Source organism: Phoca vitulina, unplaced genomic scaffold, assembly GCF_004348235.1.
Source record: "Phoca vitulina isolate PV1807 unplaced genomic scaffold, GSC_HSeal_1.0 scaffold13, whole genome shotgun sequence".
NCBI lineage: Eukaryota > Metazoa > Chordata > Mammalia > Carnivora > Phocidae > Phoca > Phoca vitulina.
This window is the reverse complement of record NW_022589716.1, coordinates 30,225,704-30,250,199: the sequence shown is the minus strand read 5'-3', so window position 1 is coordinate 30,250,199 and position 24,496 is coordinate 30,225,704. Positions and strand designations below refer to the sequence as shown.

The following is a 24,496-nucleotide window of genomic DNA, read 5'->3' as shown; positions in this document are numbered from 1 at the left end:
GAGACTGGACAAAAGTGACCAACATCAGAGAAAATTACCCAGTGCATCCCAGGTCCCTGCTGTGTGCTCATGGGGAGAGACAGCATCACTGCTCAAGTAGTTCTGGGGCGACCTCTGCTTTGCTCAAGGCTTTGACACAGTTCCTTCCTACCAGCCAGAATGGCGGGAGCACTGCCATGGCACCTTCAGGACCTGGGCTTGCGTCTTGTCTTTTAAACCTGCTTACTGAGATTTTTCCCAACAATTCAAATTCTATTCTGAATTGCAGGGGACTAGGGAGGGGTACTTTTTTGGGGGAAATGAGCAAGAATGAGAAAGAGCAGTCAAAATAGCTATTTCCCTTAAACCCCCTCTCAGGTCTCCTTCTCCCAGGGTGCTGCGCTTGATGATGAATTTTGTCCCTGACAGGAGGAATCACAGGGAGAAAAGAGGAGACAGGGCTGTGAACTTATTAAACCTAATTAAACAAACATGACTGGATTTTTGTTTTTACCATAAAAGGAAAGTAAACTTATGGTAACTTCTTAAAACAATGTCAAAGAATTATAAGATTCGGCCCCAATTACAGTCTTACAAGGAGTATTGTTAACAGTATCCTAGGACATCCTTCTAGAAACTGTGAATGCATAAATATGCATATATAGACGTGCATATAAGCACAAAAACTGTAAATATCTTTCCTGAACTAACTTTTCCCCTAACAATACTTCCTGAAGGTCATTTCATGCCACTGGTAATAAATGTACCTTCCTCTCTATAGGTGCTGCATTATAGTCCAATGCATTCCACTAGTTTAATTAGACACTCTCTTAATGATGGACAGGTAGGTTGTTTCCAATTGTTTTTCAACTACGTGTGAAGCTGACTGAACAACCTTTGCACAGGTACTGGAAGTAAGTTCAGCCTAGCTGTTCAAAGCAAGGGCTTAGGACTTCAACAGGCTTTCACTCAACCTCCAGGTTCTCCAACCAAGCACTGCCTGCATGTACATAGGCAAATAAAATAAGACGTACCTCACAGGGTCCTTGTCAGAATACAATTGTGATTATTCTTATAACTGACTCATTGAGGCCTTAGGCAAATTAATTTCCTCATCATTAAGTCAGGGAATAATAATAGATTCAGGGTTGCTCTGGGGACGCCATGAACTAATTCCCTTAAATTGCGCAGTCCACTACCTGGTACATAGCGAACGTTTAATAATTATCCGCTTTAATATGAAACTGGCAATCTTTGCGCACTTGTGGGAGCGCAGCTGCAGGAGGCTTTCCTAGAAGTGGAATTCCTACCTTTAACCCCATGCTCCCCGGGCCCCAGCATTGCGCACACAAGGCCACCAAGCGGTGACACGCTGACCGCCGCCCCATCCCGCGCCGCCGCCCAAGGCCCTGCGGAGGCCGGACACACGTTGGCGCACGCGGCAGAGCGCAGGGCGGTGCGGGCTCCCGGCCGGCGCGGAGGCGCGGGGGGCGCAGCCGGCGCGAGGCGCGGGACTCCGTTGGCTGCTCCGCTGCGCTCCCCGCCCCTGCCTCCCGCCCCTTCTCCCCTCCCTCCAGTGCCCGCGCCCGAGCCGGAGCCGGAGCCTGGGCGGCGGAGGTGCAGGCAGCGCTCGCTCGGCGCCGGCAGCAGCCACAGCAGTCTGGTGTGCGGCAGCAGCGGTGGTGGTGGCGGCGGCGGCGGCGGCGGGCAGGCGGGCGGGCGCCGCGGGCTCGGCGGGGAGCGGCGCGGACCGGAGCGCTGCGGCTGCGGCTCGCGCGGGCGCGCACGGCGGCCCCCCAGGCGCCGGGAAACGGCGGCCGGCGGGCGGGCTCCTTGTGAGCTGCAGGGACCAGGTGAGTCAGGGATGCCCGGCTTTTCCCGCCGGCCCGGGGCACCGCGATGAGCCACCTGCCCGGGCAAACTTTACGCACTGGCTCCAAGGCTCCTAGCCCTAAAGTTTGTTTGCGGGGATGTGCACCCGACGGGCCGAGAATAAAAGATGCGTCTCGCAGCAGATTTGCTTTGGGGAGATATTTTTTCCTTCTTGGGCGAGGATTGGTTTCCAGACTTCATCCCCACCTTCAGCGTGGGGAAACGCGAGGTGGGTCCCTCTGGCTAGCCCTTAGCGCAGCGGATTTGGCTAGTGAAGTTGGAAAAAAGAAAGGAAGAAAGTTGTGAACCGCAGGAGTGTTGAAGATGAATCCTAGGTTCATAGTGCAGGGGGCGGGAGGATTGTGATAGCTTTTTGCCAGAAACCCCTCCCTGGTCCCTAGCTCCGAGGAAACCAGGGCGGAGGATTCTTCGATTAGGGATCAAGTTTTCCAAGCTGCATTCTCTTCTCTTTCCACTTTCAAATCTGCAGCCTTGGACAGGATCTTCTGCTGAGATTATTTGCCAGGTTTTCTCTGGAATGGGCTATAGTCCGGGTTTCTTGAGCTCGGACCTGGTCTTGGTTGCTTTTCCCTTTTCTAAGGAGCCCTGCAAAGCTAACCAAGCAGGTAACAGAATATCAGGAACGGAAAACCAGGAAGTGCCAACTGGGTACCCCAAGTCACAGCACCATTAGAAATTTTTTCTGGTTGATTGAAATGAACGAACGGCTTATGGGCTGTGCTTGTGCAAAGCTCCGCACGACTCGCCAATCCGTGTGTCCTCTGTATTGCATTTGCTTATTGATTTACAACAAGGAGATGTGCCCAGAGGAATGATTTAATAATAAACAATACCCGCTATGGTGAAGAGAGTCAATCTCTGGTTTGAGCCAAAGGGAGGGGGACAGACAGCTATGGGAAAGGGGTGGCCAATTTGTTCACCTCAAACCATGATGTGGGGAAACAGCTAGATAGAGAAAGCAACACGGAGAGAGGGGAGATGAGTGATGTTTAGGAGGGAGGTCAGAAACCCCAGCTCATATGGTGAGTAGGTAAATCCAGAAATAATTTAAAAATGATTAAGCGAGAATATTTGTTTTTTTAAGGTAGGAGGCCTCTACAAGCTGTGGTTTCTGTTTACCCCCACAGAGATGAGTATCACACTAGCTGAAAAAGAATCCGGATCTGTAAATAGATTAAAAACAGGAATTAATCAGAACAATGAGTCAGAGCCCTTCAGTGATTGAAAAGGAGTAATTTGCCTTTGAAAGAGCTATTATGTCTCAATACCAAAGTCAAATGTGTTACTTTTCCTTTGCTGGTTGTGTTTACTAACAGTAACATGACTTTGGCTGCAATGACCTGGCATCTCAGGTTGTGGTTTTAACCCTTTGTGGGGTGTGATACGAGGGAGGAGGTTGTCTGTAGGTTACTACTCGTACCCATTTGAGCAACATTTATAAAAATGCCTAATATATGCCAGTCACTGGCTGCAATGGGACAGGTTCTTGTAAATGTGGTTCATAGAAGACATCTGATAGGGTTCAGCCTTGCTAATGGAAATATGTTTGCTTGCAAATTATAAAAATAGTGGGTTCAGGCATTAATGGTCTTTGAATGCTTGCTTGAAGTCAGTTGAGAGTCAACATATAGTTTGAGGACCCTCCAAAGGGACAGTATCCACCAAGGAAATAGAGCAAATTGCTACACATTTTTATTTAGGGTAAATGGTGAGGCTGATGCATATGTGTGGCCCTCCTGTCTGAAGGTGGGATAACACACCTGGAGTGGCTAATTGATTTGCAGGGTAATAGATTCAGGCAGTGGCTGCCTCAGACAATAGCATTCAGCCCCATGTTCTGGGCACTGTCTGGACATCAGTAATGTTAGCCTGAAGACATGAAGGCATTAAGTCCTTTCTCCAAAACTCTAACTTTTAAGCATCCTTCACAACCCAACCAGATAGCCCAGTTGTTCCCTAAAATGGCAGCCAAACATTTAATAGGACCAAAGTGCTGAGCAGTTTCAACTGGAGCAAAGATTAGCTATAGACAGCAAGCTGTAGCCTTTCCATTGTTGATTTACGTTCAGTTTTGTCACTGTCACATTTCATATATGCCTAGTTATTACAAACTAATAGCCTCTTCGCTCTGCTAGCAAAATATGTCTTTCTCTTTTATAAGTTCCTAACTCCTCACAATTTCAGCACACATCTTCTAGTTTTGTTTTTACTGCGTAATTTAAGTGTGCAACTTGAAGTTCTCATTAACTCTTGATATGTTTTGTGCTGAAATGATATATAGCTATAATTGCCCCTTTAAAACTGCCAGATCTATATATCACTATGTTGTGCATGGTGCTGGTTCAGTGTTCTGTGTTTTCCAATCATCAGTTAGTAAGGCGTTAGCAGAAAAAATAATGTTAACTCTATGGGAGATATTCCGATGGCAGGAGGATTAATTGATGCTGTGCATGTTTGCTTGCCATCTCTGATTCATTCACCACCACTGGTTCACTTTTAAGCTTTTTATCTTAGGGGAGTTTGTCTCTTTGAAGGTGAGCATTTCGGAGGTGTCCCGATGGTTTTAAAATGTATTTATTAGTCATTTAATGCTGGTAGGCTATGTCCTTTCTTATGCTTGATACTACTGCCTTAGATACTATTCTTTTTGCAAAGATGCTTGGCAATAATTGAGTGTTGGGCTGGCCACAGAGTAGTTGGAGATAGAACATTTCTTTGAAATTAAGGGATAACAGATATCAGTCTCAGATCTAATTTGTGTAAAAATTTCAGGAACAAATCAACTATACAAAGCGGTTTTTTGGTTTGCACCACCTCCCCCACCATTTATCCAGTAGATGTCGTGGGGCATTTTTTTTTAATTTTATTTTACTGTTATGTTAATCACCATACATTACATCATTAGTTTTTGATGTAGTGTTCCATGAGGTTTGTGTATAACACCCAGTGCTTCATTCAGTACATGCCCTCTTTAATACTAGTGGGACATTTCTTTTGAAAATTTGCTGCAGGAGAAATCCACTCTGTAGTTGAAACTTTGTATGCCAAGTTTCAATCCATAGTACATTTTTATTTCTCCCCTTTTTATGTACATGTTATAAACAAGAAATAAGGGTTTGTAATAGAAGTGTTGGCAGCACTTTATAGCATCTCAAACAGCTCTGCTACTTGGAATGTAAATATTTGTAGAATCTTTACTGTGCAAGAAGCTGCCTTGCAAAAAGTGAGAAAAAATGACTATTTTATTAAGTAGGATAAAATAATTCAGAAAGTATGCATATTGCTTATTGCAGACATATTGGCATTCTAAGTAATAGATTGTATATGTTAACAGCAATTCCATAGCGCTTTTAGGTGCCTTTATAACTCAGATTGTAAATTTTCTGTGTTCTGAAACAGGAGAACAAATTTGTCCCATTTGTTTTTCCTAGTTGCTGGACTTTGATTGCCTTTCAAATATTAAGGGATGAAATCTGTAATTCAAAAACCACTTTGATTATATTGCTGATACATGGGCCTGTCCCTATACTGTCTTTGGGACAAAGAATTCTTGGGACCATTTCAGTACTTCAAGTACTCTTATTCTAGGGAACTAGTACCACTCAGATCTGTTGTGTGTTTTGATTCTAATATTTCTCAAATTTGTCCACTTCTCTCCATTTCCACTCACATTGTCCTATTCCAAGTCACTATCTTCTCCTGGGGGATAACTAACTACACTGGTTTCTCTGCCTCCTTTCTTGCTTCCTCCCCCAAGTCATTCTCTGCACTGCAGTCAGGGCAGTTCTTTTTCTTAAACGTAAGTTAAATTAATACTCCTCTCCTCAAAGCACTTAAATGATTTTCTGTTGCATTCGGAACTCTTAAATATCTACGAAGCCATGTAGGATTTAAACACTACCTGTCCCTCCAACATCATCTCATGCCATGCTTTTGGGAACACAAACTTCATAGGCTTCATTGTCTGCAGTTTTGTTGACCTCTTTCTGATCTTAGGGTCTATTTTATCCCCTTGCCTAGTAGTCCACATTCTGGTCTTTACCCCCAAACACACACACACACACACACACACAGATGTAGATTTTTGACTACTGCTCATCCCTTCGGTCACAATTTAAATATCGTTTACTAAAAGAGGGCTCTCTAATTTCCCTCCTTTTAATTAGGGTCCCTCTGCCAGTTTCTTTTTATATCCCCCAAAGCACTTATCATAATTTGGAACTATTTCCTTATCTGATTCTTTGTTTACTATTCCATAAGCATCTTATAAGCAGTTACCACATCTGTTTTACTCGCTATTGCAAAGCAGCTCCTATCATAGTATCTGGCTCACAGTGGAGTTTGATAAACGCACAAGAGCTTTGCTTTTGGAGGGTGCTGAGTTCACAACATGTGGCTGGAGCACCCCTGTGACCAAAGATCCTGTCAGTAATGCTCATATTCAGCAGAGGTCTGCAGCTGACTTTTCACAGAGTGTTCTTTCTGTCACCTCGCACATCATCTCTTTGATCTCTTGGGTATCTGCTACTTTAAACCCATTGTGTCAAAATGGGATTCATCATTTTTCCTCCCAAGCTGGTTTAAGCTTAAGGTGATCTCTTCTTTCATTTATTCTCATCGTGGTCCTCAAGGCATGTGGCACCAGTAGTCTTTGGCACCATCCTCTTCTTTTGTCCCTGCATCCAGTCAACTGATTAAAAATACAAGAACATTCATTTGTGTGATTATGCACCAGCCCAGGTTTCAAGCATTTTACACCCTTTATACGTCTTACCTAAACGCAGCAGATTAAGAAACCATCTTCCGCCCCACTGCCTTTCGTACTCCAGTCTTTCTGACACACTCTGCGGTATTCATCCAGGAGCCAGAAACCTTGTATCGTTGGACACCCGTTGCCTAGAGAAAAAATGCCACCGGTGCAGCCTGTCTGCATGAGACTTCTTTCCTTTATTTCTTACCCATACTTGAAGTTACAATTTATAGGAGCTTTTTAAAACTTTCTGGAAAACTCAAGCTTTGGCTTCAAGGTTCCTGCACCCATGGCTTCCACTCCAAGCCCCTCATTCACATCTCAACTCATATCCACCCTCAATTCACTGTTATTTGTGCCAGGAAAGCTCTTTAATTCTAATCCTACCATTTGTCTGGGTGATACCCACTGATCTAGTCCTCTGGGAAGCCTTTAGTGTCCTCCAGACTAGGTTTGAGCGCCATACTTTCTGCTCCCAACTGTGTCTTAAAAATTTTTCTTTAGAGGGAGAATGGATTAGAATTTAATTGATATTGTACGGTTGTTTAGTATCTGTCTTTCCTAATAGTCTGTGGGTGGAATGGCACAGCATATTAGGAGTTTGGTGAGTATTTGTGGAATGAAAGGAGGATGATCTGATCTGTTTCATTCACATGCAGTTCTACTATAGTTATATTAGGGCTTCTTTTTATTGGATTTAAAATTTTTGAGTGTAAAATTTGAAGATTTTATTGTATTTTGCACAGTTTCTGGGTGCCAACTCATTAATTGACAATAGATGGATATCTTGATATGGTCGGAATTTAGAAAATTCTGTGACAAACATATGCCCTAGAGGGGGCATAAGCTTAGGTAGTCAGTACTTATGGCTGGTCCTTGATGTAAGTGGCTTATTTTAGTGTAGGGATAATTTGGAATTTGCAAAATCCATTATTTATTAGAGTAAAACACTGAATATGAAAGAAACAACTAAATGCTTCACAACAAATCAAAAGATCATCTTCCTAAACAATAAATAGCTATATAGTTATAAACAGGATGGGGGATGCCTTGTGGGCATTAAACAGTCTCACCAATTATCCTTCGATAGAAAGCCCCCATTATACCTCAGAAAATAGCCCATTTCCTTTTCACTGCTTCCCAATTTATGATCTTTTAGAAACATTAACTGTTCTGTTGAAATAACAAATTCCTTGGTCCTTACAGGACTTTCTGAGTTATTTGTGGGGATGAGAACTGGTAACTTACATTTTTAATCTTTTTATTTTATTTATTTTTTTAAAGATTTTTTTTTTTTAAAGATTTTATTTATTTGATAGATAGAGAGCAGAACTGGAGAGGGAGCATGAGTGGGGGGGAGGGGCAAAAGGAGAGGGAATAACATTAGCAGGGAGCCCAACTCCTGGCTCAGTGGGGGGCTTGATGTGGGGCTCCATCCCAGGACCCTGGAATCATGACCTGAACTGAAGGCAGACACTTAACTGACTGAGCCACCCAGGTGCCCCATTTTTTAAAGATTATTTATTTGAGAGAGAGAGAGAGAGAGAGAGCACATGCATGAGTAGGGAGGAGGGGAAGAGAGAGAGGGAGAAGCAGACTCTCGGCTGAGCAGGGAGTCCAACTCAGGGCTCCATCCCAGGACCCCAAGATCATGAGCCGAGCTGAAAGCAGATCTTAACCTACTGAGCCACCCAGTTGCCCCTAAATTTTTTATTTTAAAGTGATTACACTCATAGGAAGTTGCAAACATAGCACAAAGAGGTCTGTGCATCCTTCACTCAGCTTCCTCCCGTGGTGATACTGCATATTAGCTGTAGTGTAATATCAGAACCAGGAAATTGACATTGGTGCATTACTGTTAACAAGACAACAGACCTTATTTATAATTATCACTATATTTTTTAAACCTGAGTACATGAGTGTGTGTATAGCTCTACGCAGTTTTATCCCATGTATAGAATCATGTATCTAGGATTTTAATTTCAAGAACAAATATCCTGATGGCTGCAGTTTCCATATTAAACATACACTGATGTAATAATTTTGTAAGTGTCCTCCAGATTTCAAATACTCTCCTTCCATAGACCTTTTCCCATGCAAATGTTTATCTTGTTGCTCTTAAATATCATGAACTCATTCACCTTGGAGTTGCCTATATGTAAAAGTTGCTATGGAAACAGAAGTCTTGACATTTTATAAAGCAGGATGTGACATTTGGGTGGTTCTCTGTGGTCATCGGTTTGGGAATCTGTGTTGACTTTCCATATTAGTTTTAAAAAGTTCTGCAGGTAAGTGTGTTTGTTTGTCAGTGTAATCAGCCTTGGACAGGATTTTTATGCCACCAGGGCCAAGATCTTACTGAATAGTTCCTTGCACTTTCTAACACTAACAGACTCATGGTCCATTTTTGTTCTCACATAGGAATAGTCACTCTTTAAAATAACATATTGTGGAAGATGGTAATGACCCTTTCCAGGCAATTAAAATCAACCCGAACAATATAGCTAGTGATCTAATCTGATGGCTGCTACTCACTTGGGCTGGCCGCTTCTGTGAATATAAAACAGTGGAAAAGTTGCTGATTACTAGTCGTTACCAATTCCAGTGAATATTCTGAAGGCTCTGGAATACAGATAAGGCCCATTTGTACCAAATTCGGGTGTGTGCGACAGCAGACAGCAGCACTCTTACCCCTTCCCATTCCCTTTGCCTACAAAAATGTTTACATTTATATATGTTAGGCAGTTTGTCGATTATTCTTAGTGAAGCTTTGCTAAGAGTTCTTTTATTTTGCTAAGAAAAACCAACCAAGAACTGTGTGCATCATCAGCTGTATAATTTTGAAATTTGAAGCTTGTAGGTCAAAGATTTTCTCTCTTTCTCACTTTCTCATGCCATTAAATAACATTTTTCTCATGTGCAATGGAAAGATATACATGTTTATATTTAGTACTAATTTATTGGATTATTTCACCAATATTAAACAAGAATTACCCCGGTGGAATTGATTCTGTGGCACTTAGTGGCAGTATTAGTTTTTAAAAAGAACAGAAGGGTCTCAATATATGGGTTTTGTTTTATTTGACAGAAACCACATATTCTATGAAGATGCTTGTAAGTGAAGGGCATATTTCCATATAATGGGAAATTCTAGAACATAGACATTTTTCTTTTTAATCTAATAGTGCCATAATTGGCTGCTGCTGTAAATGGTTTTGCATTATGGCTTGGTTGGAAATATCTTTTGTCATTTTTCTAGAAATTACTTACAGGGTATTTCTCCTGAATCTTCATTTTTTTCCTTCCATTTGATTATTAATAATCTGATTATGTCCTGTTCTTCTTCTTCCGACCCACTTTGGCCACACACACACAGACACATACACCACCCAAGACATAGGCTGGAGTAAGGAATAGAATTAAATCCAACTCATAAAATTCAGAAGGTAAGAAGTACAAATGTTTTGTAAGCATTCAAGCAGAAGAGAATAAAATCAAATGAAAGGGAGGAATTTTGGATTGTATATTGGATGAATATGCCACGTGTTTTAGAGTTAGTCCAATCCTTGCTCCTCTTTCCTTCTCATCTTCTCTTGCCCCTTCTTTTTCCTTTCCTTTGTTTTCTTCCTTGTTTTCACTTTATAGTTTTGAATTGACTTTTCTGTACTGACCCCTAGTGGGTAAATGTTTTCAATTGTCTCTAATTGAAAAGATCACATATATTTGTTTGATCTTCAGAGAAAAATACCTTTAGAAAAAGATAAAGCACACCTCAGCCCTGTGGGAGACTTTGCAAAGGTGGCTGCAACAATATCTTTCTTGGCACTTTGCATGATAGGGACTTGCTCTCCTCTTTAGGAATCTCTTTTCCTTCCCCTTGAATCTGGGCTGGCCTTTTGAATTTGAGCAATAAAAAGTAGCCAAAGTGGTGTTACTGTGAATTTTGAGCCTAAGCCTTAAGGCGATGGGAGCTTATGTTCTTGTTCTCTTCCTGCCTTGAAACCTCCACGTAAAGAAGTTCAGGCCTGCTTTTTAGAGATTGAGAGGCCACCTAAAGACAGAGCCTACAACCAGTATGAGCCAATAGCCAGAACTGGTAGTCAGTCATGGAAGGCCAGCAGTCCCAGTTAAGCCATTGGATGATTGACTTACATGAGTGACATCAGGCAAAACTAGCAAATAAACTGTCAAGCTGAACTCTGGTAAAATTCAGAATCATCAGCAAATAAACTGTGTTTAAATTATTAAGTTTTAGGGTAGTTTATGCAGCAGCAGCACACGTATATGTTTTTTAATTATAATTTATATGTTTTATAATTTGGGGCAGCTGAGTGGCACATTTGGTTAAGTGTCCAACTCTTTGTTTCGGGTCAGGTTGTGATCTCAGGGTAGTGGGATTGCAAGCCCCACATCAGGCTCTGCCCTCAGTGCAGAGTCGGCTGGAGATTTCTCTCACTCTTCCTCTGCCCTTCCCACTCGTGCTCTCTCTCTCTAAAATAAATAAATAAATCTTTAAAAAAAAAAACACATTTAAAAATGTAAGAAAATATTTTAAAAATGTGAGGTCTTACCTCTTTTTGTTGTTTTATAAATGTGTCAGTCAGTTTTACTTTGGTAAGAAGCCAATGAAATTTTCAGATTTCATTGGCTTCTAAAGACAAATATTACTCACCCGCGTTACCCGAAAGCTATGGGTCAGAGGTGGGCCAGCATGGTTCTCTTCCATGCTCTTGATTGACAGTGTGCCTGCTCCAGCCATGTGGCTTTTCATTCTGGGCTCCAGGGTGAAGGTACAGCTAATGTAGTATGTATTGTGGAGCTCCATCCAGGTCTGCCAATTTAGGGCTTTATGTACCTACCCATGTCTCTTGGTATATCAGCTGCTGATGGCTCACAGGTTCATCCCTCACTGGGGAGCTTCCCCCCTCACTGGGGAGCTTCCCTTTGCAGAGGGAGCTGTCCCAGGCAAGATTATGCCTCCTCTTGGCTGGTGTTTGTGCCAATGACTGGCTGATGCCTGGGCACAAAAACCTGGTCCCTTTGCCTTAATTTAGGAGAACTCTGAAGGCCATCCCAGCTGCAGAAAGCCCCTAAGACCAACCGAGGTCTCAGTTGCAATACTTTAAGTTTCAGGCTTCTCCTTTGCTGGTTCATGCTTTTTTCTTTTTTTTCTTTTTTTTTTTTTTTGAGAGAGAGAGAAAGAGAGAAGGTGGGGAGGCAGAGGGAGAGAGAGAATCTGAAGCAGGCTCCATGCTCAGCACAGAGCTTGATGCAGGGCTCAATCTCAAAACCCTGAGACCTTGACCTGAGCCAAAATCAAGAGTCGGATGCTCAGCTGACTGAGCCACCCAGGCGCCCCATGTTCATGCCTTTTTATACTTCCCCATAGCATTTTCTTGCAAGAGCATTCTTTAGTAAACCTTTGTTTCTAGGGAGCCCAGGTTAAGAAAGGCCCTGATTTGGGACACATTTTCACAGCCAAGGGCAGAAACCCAAGAGGCTTACTTGAACTATAAAGTTATATTTACAGCGTTGGCTGGGACTGGTCATATATCAGGTTGTTCTCACATTTCATTGGCCAGAAGTCAGGGCAGGGCCAATAAAGGAGGAGAGGATAAGTGGGTGTTTACAAATAGTAATATAATCTACCATAATCTACCTCTCTTAGTCTTCTACACATAAAGTACACTTTTAGTCACATGTACACCTGTTATACTCCACCTGTCCACAGGAACTATACCCCTAAATCTTATCTAATTATGAAATAAGGCTGAAAGTCTAAGATTTTATTATAGTCTCTACATCTTACGGTGGAAGTACAAAAAGTTGACCCAAACTATTACTGACACATTAGAGCTTCTGCTAGGTCCTATCATATGTTGTTATGCTCTGGGCTTGCTTATATTTTTATGGGTCAGCTGGGAGTTGGCAGATCTTGGCTAGGCCTGGCTGGGTTTCTTTGCGTAAGCTTCAGGTCTGACTGGCTCAGATATTTATACATCTAATTCTGAGGTATAGGTTGAAGGAGAAATTCCCTGGTAGAAATTATTCTCATGCCAGTTACATAGGTACAGAAGGACAAATGGAACCATACAAGATCTTGGCCACAATTGGAATATTGTCACTTAATGCTGTATTCTGTTCGCTATAATGAGAACATGGCCAAACTCAAAGTCAAGGGTGGGGAGCTATCCTCTAGCCCTTAATGGCAGGAATTGCGAAGTCACATGGCCAAGGGCACAGATACAGGAAAGGTGAAGAATTTGGGCCAATAATGCAATCTGCCATACCACCAAACCTCATATCCATTAAGCATTGTAAATGCCCTCTAGATTTTAGTTGCACTTCAAATTAAAAACAGGAAATGTAAAATGTCACTTTATTGCCTATGAATGAATTATAACTCTCTAATTGCTGCCTAAGTGAAGGAGTCCTGTGTGAAGCTCAGTAATACACAGAGTTGGAAAATATAATGAAAGCTCTCAGAGAATGTACAGTCCAATTGGAAGAACTCCTATGTATTTGGAAATCTAGTGAAAAATATAGGAAGTTTTGCCTAGTGGTAAAGTGTATTCTTTCGCTCCTTAATCTAGACATACTTCTGCCACTTAATAGTTGGTGATGTTGGGCACATAGTTGATTCTCCTAAGCCTCACTTTCTTCATCTGTAAAGTTGGAATATTGGTCCTGTATAGATTTGTCATAATAAAGAAGCAACATAAGGTCAGGCCCTTAAAAAAAAATGAATAGTTTTCCTGCCTGTTGTTTATATATATTTTATATATATATTTAGAATAATGGAGATATAGTATATGCCAAAAGACAGGAGAGCTGGGAAGAATGAAAGGAAACTGGTAGAACTGTCAAGAAGAATGATTAGGGAAGGCTTCATTCATATGCATCTAGGATGAGCTGAATCCTCAAGGTATGAAGGGCCGGAAGTCAGAGCTCAGTCTGTTTGCTTAGTAAAAGTTGGACTGGCAGGTTTTTGAACCAGTGAGTCATTTCCATGCTTGTAGATGAGAGTGTGTTTAAGGGGATACTTGGTGATCTGTAAGTTGTGGTATGGGAGACTCTGATTTGGGCAGAGTGTAGGATACTATTAGGGCATAGAGGCAGATCTGACGCCATGCCCTGTTGTGAATCTAAAGTAATAGGAGACTGGGGAGAGGATGGGTCTAGGTAAAAATCTGTCTAAAGAGCTTTTATGTTTTGCCCAAACATTCTTACAAAGCATAGCATCTTAGAATACATTTTGCCAATGAGGCCAAAAAGATTCATAGAATGCCTCAGGTCAAACACAGGTTAATGACCTAACCGGAAAAGGAATCCATATTTCCCGTGTCTGCAAGCAGTGCATTTTTCACTCTGGAACAGCCTCCACTTATAAGAAGAATTTATATAACTGGAAATGGGAACTCTTGCCCTATCCTCCATAATGATTGTGAGTGAACTCTTTTACTCTTCTCAGACCCCAAGTGGACTCACTTCTCTCTCTCTATGTGGGATCTCATCTCTAGGACTGAAATTGAGTTCACTTCTCAGGACCTCTTTCATCTTCCGCATTAGCTTAACCCTCCCTTTTCCCCTATTTCCGAAGCTGGCCCTCCTCAGCTCTTTAGGTCGTGGAGTCTTTGGTTGGCTCGTTTTCCTTCTCCCTCATGTGCATCATTCATTTTTTTTTTTTTTTTTCTGTTTTGCTCTTTACTATAAAAGAGGAACACAGAAACTAACAAAAACTGTCTACCATAGGTGCTTTCCTTACCATTGCCCCACATTAATACCCGGAATCCTCCTAATGATTTTCTTGACTTCTGTCGAAATCATACACATCTTTTTTAAAGTTCAACGTAACCTTTCTCTTTTGTCTCTCTTTAGCTCTAGTTAGCTTTATACAAAGATCTAAACCTATTTATCTTATTGTTTGATTTATTGCTGTTCACAGACTTGAGAATCATTCACCCTTCCCTGGGGAAGGGTGATTCTTTCGCATGCTATTGATGATGACAGGCTTGATTGGCTGACTTGCTTTGGCCAATGAAATGTGAACATTTCACATTTAGTCACTTCCTGCAGGGGCTTCGGGAGCCAGTACATGGTTCCTTCTGTTCTTCTCTGCTTCTGAGGCCATAGAATCCCATGTAAAGATGGAGTTTCCTGGAGCCTGGGACCTGAGTGACTGCCATGAGCAGAACTGTCTGTTGACCTGCAGTAAACATCAAACATAAGCACAAGATACACTTTATTGTCACTAAACATGGAGATGTTCATGTTGTTGGTTACTGCAGCATAACCTAATCTGTGCTGATCAATAATACCACTTCTACTTGGATCTCTCAGAGCCTTTGGCTGCAACACATACAGAGCTGACTTCATGAACATCCTTGCCAAGATTTTATTGGTGCCAGTGTTCTCCACCTTTTCCCACCACCGAAAACAACCTCAGCATCAAAGCAATTGCTCAAACCATTAACTTGGCATTTCTTTTTGACCTCTTCTTTTGAAGCCCATATGGAATAGCATGCAAGTCTTGTCTTTCCTGCATCTGAGATATGCATTGAAACTGCTCAGTTCTCTCCACCTTTAGTTCCAATAACTTCATCTAGACCACCATCAGCGTTGTTCTCAATTATTACCAAAGCATCAGTCTGGTTTCCTGTCTCTGCTATCCATTCTTGATTATTTTCATCCTATTTCCATACTGCAGCCAGTGTGTAAAATGAAATGTAATATGAAGCCCTGTTTCAGACCTTAAAGAATTTCAGTTAATGTTAGGATAAAGTCCAGATTATTTGACAGGGCTCATAGGGCCTCCATGATTTTACCCCGACTGCCCTTCTGGCCTTATTGTGGGGCACTCTTACCTGGGTTCTCTCATTCTAGCAGTGATGGACGAGTCTTTGCATGTGGTGTGATCGCTGGCTGAGTACCCTTCCCCATAACCCCACCCCACCACACACATACCTTCATATAGATGCGCTCACCCAGCAGCCATTGCCTGGCTGACTCCTGCTCATCTTACAAGTTGCCCAGTAGGTGACACTTCCTGAACAGACGACAATTTTTGCTCTACTTTTCTGTACCTGTCACCATCCTTATTTACTGTCTGTTTTCCAGATTGAGTAGTTTGAGGGCAGGAAACTTGTCTTTCTTGGCTACCGCTGTACCCCAGTGCCTCACAGAGAGTAGGCTCTCAAAAATATTGAACCAATTAGATAAAGACCGCAAGTAGCCTACAAACCACTCATGATCTTTCCCTGTTTGAATTCTTGTAACTCTTTGTATAGTTTAGATTTTTCAGCACCATTTAATGTGGATTAATTATGTGCTAAGTGCTATGCTAACCAACCACTCCATTTAATGCTTACAACAGATGAGCAATGCAGCTACTTTTCTTATGATGTGTATCATATTGGCTCAACATTGTTATTTCTCGATTTTTAAAAATCTCCACACGTAGATTTTAACTCTTTGTTATGATAGCAGTTATTATACTATATTATAATTGTCTTTGGCTTGCCTATATACCCCTCTAGGTTGTGCAGTTTCTCTGAGTGCTGGGCAGCTGTGCCTGGCGCACCACCTGCATCTTTGTAAGCATTCCATACATATTTAATGAACAAATAATCATACTTAAGCTCCCATTAAGCAGTTGGTATTGCTATTATTAATTTTATCTCTGTGTCTTATGCTTAGTAAATGCCTCAGGAAGTATTTGTTCATTGATTCTTTTATAGAATTAATATGAGTTGCTTACTATATTAAGGAAGTGGTGTAACTATGGGAATCACATTGCACTGAATTCAATTATAAATGTATTTATTGGTTATTTATTGCTGGGTGATACCGCCCCAACATTTAACGGTGTAAAACAGTCATGGTTTACAGTTGTGTGTGAGTGGGTTGGAAATACAAGTAGGGCACTTCCGGGACTGCAGAGCTTTGATCCATGTGGTGTTGGCTGGGATGGCTTGAGTAGGCTGGAGGATCCAAGGTGCTTTCACTCACAAGTCTGCCACCTCATTGGGGTAGCTGGAAATCCTAGGACCTGGATGGGTTGCCCTCTCTTAACGTGTCATCATCATTTCAGTAGTCTGGGCTTGCTTGCTTTTCTTTCTCTTACATTACAAAAGAGTAAAAGTGGAAGCTGTAAGGCCTCCTAAGGTCTAAGCCTAAGACTGGCAGAGCATCACCTCTACTACTTTCTGTTGGGCAAAGCATGTCACAGGGCCACTCCAGGAATGAGCAAAGGGGAAACAGGCTTTACTTATTGATGGGGAGAAGCAGCATAGTGGACAGCATTGGCTGCCGTCTTCACAGACATCTCCCACTCCAAGGAAGCTACCTTTGTAGCTTCTAAATTTTCTTCTGGAAGTTTCCAAGATATCCTTAGTTGGTATGGGAAGTAGAAAGTCTAGTTTTTAATATTTTATTATTTTTAGTATTGCTAGAGTTATCTAATTTTTATGCTTATGAACAATAAACAGAAACTGATCTTGATGAGTGAATTAGGACGAAAAGTGTCACCTGTGGGAGATGGCTTTTAACATTATATTTTGCACATGCAAAGTACAAATGTCTGAAAAAGGAACTCCGCAGTCCACAGTAGTGCCAGACAGCAAGAAGTTTTCTTCCTCTATGAGTGCTGCTCTAACTTTATCTGTTTTTAAAAATAAATGTGCTGATCGATGTCATGAATAATTAAGTGAAAGGAATTGTGGGATTTGGGGCTGTTTTCTCTTTAGTGATTGTAAATTCCATTTCACAAAGCCACAGCTCAGTAGCTAGGAGGAACAAAGTCTGGGTTACTCCTTATTCATTAAAAAATATAATAATCTGCTTGATGCAATATCGTTCTAGAAAGATGTTTGCTTAGGAAAGATTTTTGCTTAGAGTATAGAGAATTTTCACATGCAGCATTAAATCATGTGGAGAGGTTTATATATCTAATGAAATCATTATTGCAAGGATAATGATAAACTCTTCTGAAATGGTTGTAAAGAGGGATTTTCTGGTTCAGGACCAAACCCAGAATAAGTCTGATTTCGTGAATCTTGTGTATAGTCAATGTATATCGACAGATTCCTTATATCAGACCTCTGAACTGTCTGAGTGAATGGAGCCCCTCCTCCTCTCATTACTTTGCTGCCCTAGAATTCTGGGTAAATGAATGGATGGAGTGTTTTAGATTGCCTAACTTCTGCCAGTGTATTTAGGAGAATTGGGGGTGGGGACCTGAATTCCAGGGGATACTTGGTTATACTTCCCTTGAAGGGAAAACGATTAACCCCAGGTCATTTATTGTTCTTATCAACATATTGATGCCATGTTGAAGACATTGAAACGTGGCTTCTTATACAGTAATATTCTCCAATGACAGAATTATACCACTTGCAACTGGGAGGACCCTAGGTACTCAAGTCAGGTGCACTTTTATTTTATACTAACTTGATTTGCTCAGGGAATGGGATCCATTGATTTCAATGTTGGTAATCCATTATGTTTTTGTTCCTTTATTTTGTTTTTGTATACATTATTTGATACTTTTATCAGATAGGAAATACTGTTTGGAATATCTAACTATGGTACATTGTGTTTAATATAAGTGCAAGGACTGATGGAATTGCCCACTAGCAAACTGTCACATCGGGTGCACGAGAAGTTAAAACAGACTGGGTGCTTACAGCCTATTGAGAATCTGCCCGTACTTCCCATCTTCATCTGTCACTGAGCTTGTAGCTAGGAGAATAAAACATTCCCTTTGGAGTTGAATTTCTTCTCTCCCATGTGTTCTCTGGGTCTTTTATCCCCTTTGTGTCCACTATCCAAAGTGCCATCTCTCCCCCACCTCTGGAGAGAATGAATTGTCAGTCACTCTGTTCCAAGTTACTCCATTGTACTGTGGCTTGGTGTTGGGAGAGTGAAGAAATACATATTTGATATTTCTTCTCTGTGTAAGTTTTAAGTCCGTGACATATTTCTTACTGTCAAGGTGGGCTTCCTCTTAGCAGATGCTAAAATAATAGACATAACAGCTAATGGTTGATCCTATTTTTAGAACAGTTCCAGCAGGGAACAGGGCAAAGGTGAGGTTCTTAAATAGCTTCCACCTACTCACTAATGTGTGTGTGTGTGTGTGTGTATATATATAAAGAGAGCCTTGGAAAGTTAAACTGACCGGGCTTCATTTTCCTCATCTGTAAAGTCAACTTGTCAGAATTAAAAATAACACAATTGCTGGCACAGAGACGCTCAATTTTTGGTAGTTGTTATTATTCTTCCAAATAGGAATACTGGTATTTTCTTAGCATCAATGAAAATATTTTCCCTTCCTGTGAACACTTAGACTTTATAACATCATTAGGAATTCTAGACTAGTATGTTTTTGGACATTTTAAAGTCACATGTGATAATGTTCCTTCCATCTTCCATGTCTATCCCTTGTTCTTTGATGTTCACTAGCAAATCACCTTTGCACCAAAGTTGTTATGAAAGAAGAGAAAATGGAATTTCTGTTCTTTCAACCACTTACATGTGTTGAAATTTTAGAGAGAGATGATTCAGTAGGATCTGAGGTGAAACCATCAGAAAGCTCATGTATTATGTATATCAACCCCCCAAAAGCCATTAATTAGCCACAATGCATTTTAGACTTCTTGTCGTGAATTGTTCTAAAGTGAAAACAAATTTGCCAAACTATAAAACTCAGTTAATTTGCTAGTCAGAATTTGTGACATCTTCGAAAGAAAAATCAAAAGTCAAAACCTAAAACTCAACACCTAATAATAAATGTTAAAATATTGAGCCTCTTTCCTGATTTGTTTACATTTTAGGAAGCTAAAATTATTTTAAAGCTCTGTTTGTGCTTAAAACTTACTAGCCACTCAATTGCTGCTAGTTTTATGAAGTAATTAAAGGTAACAATTGTTGCTTTAGTAAACTGCACATATTTTTTGCAACCTTACCAAAAAAGAGATTTTCTAGAGAGAATTTATGATCAGTGAGACATATAAATCCAGAGTTTTGCTCTAAGCTCCTTAAAAAACAAGTTTACTAAGAATACTAGAGATCAGTCTTCAGTTGGATGTGACCCATAGTCATTTGTTGTGAAGGAAAATCCTAGTAACAACCTATTCTTTACCCTCATTTTCCTTCAGGAAAACAAGGCCCAGAAGCCTCATAGCCAAGGCATATAGGATGACCACATCCCGAAGGCTGAAGGCTTAGAGAAAATATTTGTGTCACTTTAACTTTTTTAAAGTAAGAATCACTGGATACAATCAATAGATAGATAGGTAGTTAGATAGATAGATGTATAGATAAAAGATATACATTTCATTTTGTTTTTCTTTTTGCCAGTAATATTTTGGAGTGGATGTGTTTTCCCCCGATTCTCAGTTCTAGAGTAAAATCCCTGTCTGTGTCAATCAGCCTATCTTTTGGTAGTCTCTCTGGAAATCAGTGATCAGTGACCTGAGGTTTTTTTTCTCCATTGCTTTTCCTACACCACTAAGCTTCTAGAACAGGTGGCCTGCACCTGCTCGTCTGGTTTTGATTGCCTTCTGCTCTCACCACTTGCAAGTGGCATTCCTGAGGTCACAAGCACCTTCTTTCTGGCAAGGCCAGTGCTGGTGTCTCCGACCTTGTTATTTTAAGCTCTAGGGCGGTTTGCCGCTCCTCCTTGCCCTCACTTTACCTCTTTGGACTTTCCTACCACTGAACTTTTGGGTCTCCGACTGCTGCTCTGTGTGACTGATTTTTATCCTTCTTCCCTTGCTCGATTGTAGATGTTTTCTGAGCTTCAGCTTTTTTTTTTTTTTTTTTAAGATTTTATTTATTTATTTGACAGAGAAAGAGATAGCGAAAGCAGAAACACAAGCAGGGGGAGTGGGAGAGCGAGAAGCAGGCTTCCTGCTGAGCAGGGAGCCCGATGTGGGACTCGATCCCAGGGCCCTGGGATCATGACCTGAGCCGAAGGCAGATGCTTAACGACTGAGCCACCCAGGCGCCCTGAGCTTCAGCTCTTTACTGCCTCTCCCCCCCAACCCCCTGACTTTCTTCCATTAGAGAGTCCATCCTCTTCACTCCTGTGCCCTGATTATGTATTGTCAGCTCTGGAGTCTTCGTGTGCTGGGTCCCAAATAGCCAGTCGCTGTCTACCATTGCCGTCTGAGTGTCTTGCTGTTGATTTAAACCTGAGTATGTCTGACCTTGAACTCCTTTTTCTCCCCAGGTGTGGCTTCTCCTCTGAGACATCCGTATTTCTGTCTCAGGACTGTCTTCCCTGTCAGGGAAACCAGAGCCCATCAAATGCCACTGATTCTCTCCTCACCTCCCAAACCCCATCACTCTTCATGCTGGAGTCTTCTTTGCATTGTCCCTCAGATGCATGCCCCCAGCCATTCCCCCCAGTTCAGGCCTTTATTATCACACCACCAGGACCACAGTCGCTGCCTCCCTGTTTTCTCTTCTCCTCCCATCACCCTGCATGGTACCATATTAATTATCACACTACGTGATCACTTCATAACTATAATACCTTCTTGCTGCTTGTGGAAAAATGTAAAAACAAAACAAAAGAAGCTCTTAACCTGGTGTTCAAGGCTTCCTCCATTTTGACAACAGTATGATTCTTTCAGTTGTTCCCATCAGAGTCAATGGTTCTCACACATCTTGTGTATAACTAATATTTTGCAACATCCTCTTTATATACTGACATGAAATTCATAGGTAATACAGCAGAATTACATGATTTCAAAAGAGCCAACATAAGGCCCCAAGTGTAATAAAAGGAGAAATATATTAAGTCATGATATAATCTGATGTTTTAATCTATAAATAAATGCTTGGCTGTGACCACCCTAGAAGATAAGATGAGATTACCTGCACTTACAGGTATACTTGTAATAATTAACCTTGTAATGAAGAGAAATAAGACAGTAGTCAACTAAATGTTAGAGTCATTTTTCTTCACATTTCACATTTAAAAAAATAGCTAAGTATGTATATATGAATATATTCATAGCATCAATGTGAATGTGGTGGATACAAGGCAGGCTAATTACCAGTGAGTCAAGCTGTTGACCAGATTCCCATTGGGGCAATGCCACTTTTCTGACATGGTGGACAACTTTGGGTGACATCTGAACATTACAAATTCAGTCTTTTAATTTACATAAGAGCTGCATTCTTCTCTATTAAGAGTTTGCAAATCATTCTTTATAAGCTTGGATAATGATAAATAGGTTTTTCTCTCACCTTCCCATTTGAAAGCCAGGTGGGGATTGCATTGCAGGACATCTAGCCTCCATGGCCTCTGCCCTCTAAAGACCCTGGTTTTCTCCAATGAGCCAATTCAAATGCTCCTAGATGTTTTCCAAAGTATCCACATAGTAGTATGTGCCCTTCTCCTCCTAGGGAAAGTCTGCACTCATCTGTCTGCTTCTCAGAATCCAATCTATGCCTAAAGCTTACACTGTGATCCCTCATCTGTTTGAAAGCGTCCTGTGATAGTTTAGCATCTGTATTATAGTTGTATCTGTTTATTTTCTGTACACGAGAATAGCTCCTTCCTGTATTAGAAGGCATAGTTTTGGTTGCAGATGTCAGATACCCAACTCAAACTTGCTCCAACCTCTATCCTCAGCTCCCTCAAAATGCATTGGTGCTCTTTATTGAAAACATCCAGGACAGATGTCACTAGGTAGAGTAAGATCCAAGAGTTTAGCAATGGTTATTGGCTAGCTCCGCCTGCTTTTCTTCTTTCCTTCTCTCTTTGCTCATGTATCTGTCAGGCGGGCTAAGTCCTCAAACTCACTATAGCGTAATACAATTAAAGCTTATTTCTTGCTCATCCTACATATCCAGCATAAGTGGCAGGTGGAGTCTGCTCATTGGAGTTACTCAGGGGCCCAGATTGACAGAAGCACAATTCTGACATGTGCCTCTCTCTTGCAATGATATGGAAAAGGGAACGTGGCAAATCGTGCAGTTGTCTTCAAGCTTCTGCCCAGAGGAGATACAAGTCCCTTCTGTTCATATCTCATCGACCAAAACCGGTCAAATGGCCATGCCCATATTCAAAGGGGGGTGGGTGGAGTCTCCTCTGTGCCTGAGTGGAAAGGAAAACCGTAATATTTATGAACAGATAGCACCCAGTCACCCCATCCCTCCCACCCCACCCCCCACTCCAGCAATCCTCAGTTTGTTTCCTGAGATTAAGAATTCCTCATATCAGTGAGGTCATATGATACATGTCTTTCTCTGACTGACTTATTTCGCTCAGCATAATACCCTCCAGTTCCATCCAGGTCGTTGCAAATGGCAAGATTTCATTCCTTTTGATGGCTGCATAATATCCCATTGTATATATATATACTGCATTTTCTTTATCCATTCATCTGTCAATGGACATCTTGGCTCTGAACAGATAGGCCTGATGTTGAACTCATCTGGATTTCCTTTGTGTCCTTATTATCTGTCTGCACTGTCTCCATGCTCCACCCACAGCTTTATCTGTCTCTATTCCTAGATTTTTAATGCTTTTTAACTCTATTGCATGGAAGAAGGAATCATTTTCTTACTAATAGATACTAAGTTATGAAATTGATTCCTTTTGGCCAGCTATGGGCCATGTGCCTATCCTTGGATCTTTGAAAGAACAAGGAAAAGTGGGACATGTCCCACCTGAATTATTTGGAGGGAGACTGACTGGGAGGGGCAGCTCATCAAAGTAAAATCGAGGCAGGACAGATGCTAGGTGAAGGCAAGACAACACCACAGATACTCCTAAGCTCCCTAATGAGATTTAACATTACTTGAGAGAAAAGGGCTAATACTTTTTTTTTTTTTTTTGGTACATCCTGGGTAGTGTAGTGTCTTGCTTGTTACTTTATTCAGTCTTTCTTCTATAATATTTTATTATTAGTTAACCTGTGTATTATGCTATGTTCTATGTGCCTTATGTATATCAATTAATAGAATCCCACAGGCACACCATGAAGAGGTGCTATTATTAATCCTCTTGATCAGCTGAGAAAGATGAGGCTGAAAAGGTGAAGTAACTCAATCAGCTTCTCAGAGCTACCCAGTTCTCTACTAGGTATTTGAAGCCCCCAGTCTGATTCTGTGATCCATCACTATATTTATCAAGCAGTCACTCAATACATTTTCTTAATACCTTTTGCCTGAAACTGTACATTATATCCTTCATTGTTAATGCAGGGTAAAAGACAGAGTAGAGAATTAAGTCCACAAGATCCAGGGGAGTGTTTCTGGCAGTCAATCCAGATAAGGAAGTTAATGGGGTATATATATATTTTAGCATTCTTCCTTCAGTCTCTCATTTTATTAATGACTTTTATGTGTTTTCTTGATGAAATGTGCATTACATGTTTGATTGGAAACCTCCTCTATCGCTTTGGAGGAACAAATATTTTGATAAGTGGTTTTCTCAGATCTGGAATCTCTATAGAGAAATCATTGCCCGAGGCTACACACCCTGCTTTGTTTGCTGTCTTGTCCTGTGCCAGCCAAAGTAAGGATATTTTGTTTTTCTTTGTAGTTTGAAGACATCTAGCAGCTTGTCACAACTTCCAAAATCTTTGAGGAAATGAAGTCTGAATGCCAAGACAGTAATTTTACCATTATCCCAGTGGGTTGGTATTCTACTTGATACATTGTAATTTTAACAAGGAAGTTACAAGAAAAGAATTTCATATTGTGCCTCTGTAGAAAGGTGGAATAAAATAGAATGCAATTCCCATTTTTCTTCTGTAGCTCATTTTAACAGCTAAGAAACTCTTAAATGGTCATGAATAGATCCCTATTTAATCTGTATTTATCTGACATTAAAATTGCATTTTTGGTTGTGTT

The 24,496-nt window shown here is 41.1% G+C and overlaps 1 protein-coding gene across 2 annotated transcripts in view; it reads left to right on the top strand.

Annotated features, from left to right (window-relative positions):
• Window positions 1-1,786: 1,786 nt before the first annotated feature.
• Window positions 1,787-24,496, top strand: part of CNTN3 (contactin 3) — a 331,836-nt gene continuing 309,126 nt past the window's right edge. For both annotated transcript variants that reach the window (XM_032411781.1, XM_032411779.1), the window contains exon 1: window positions 1,787-1,832. The gene's annotated coding sequence lies outside the window, so the exon portion shown is untranslated. The remainder of the gene's footprint in view (window positions 1,833-24,496) is intronic.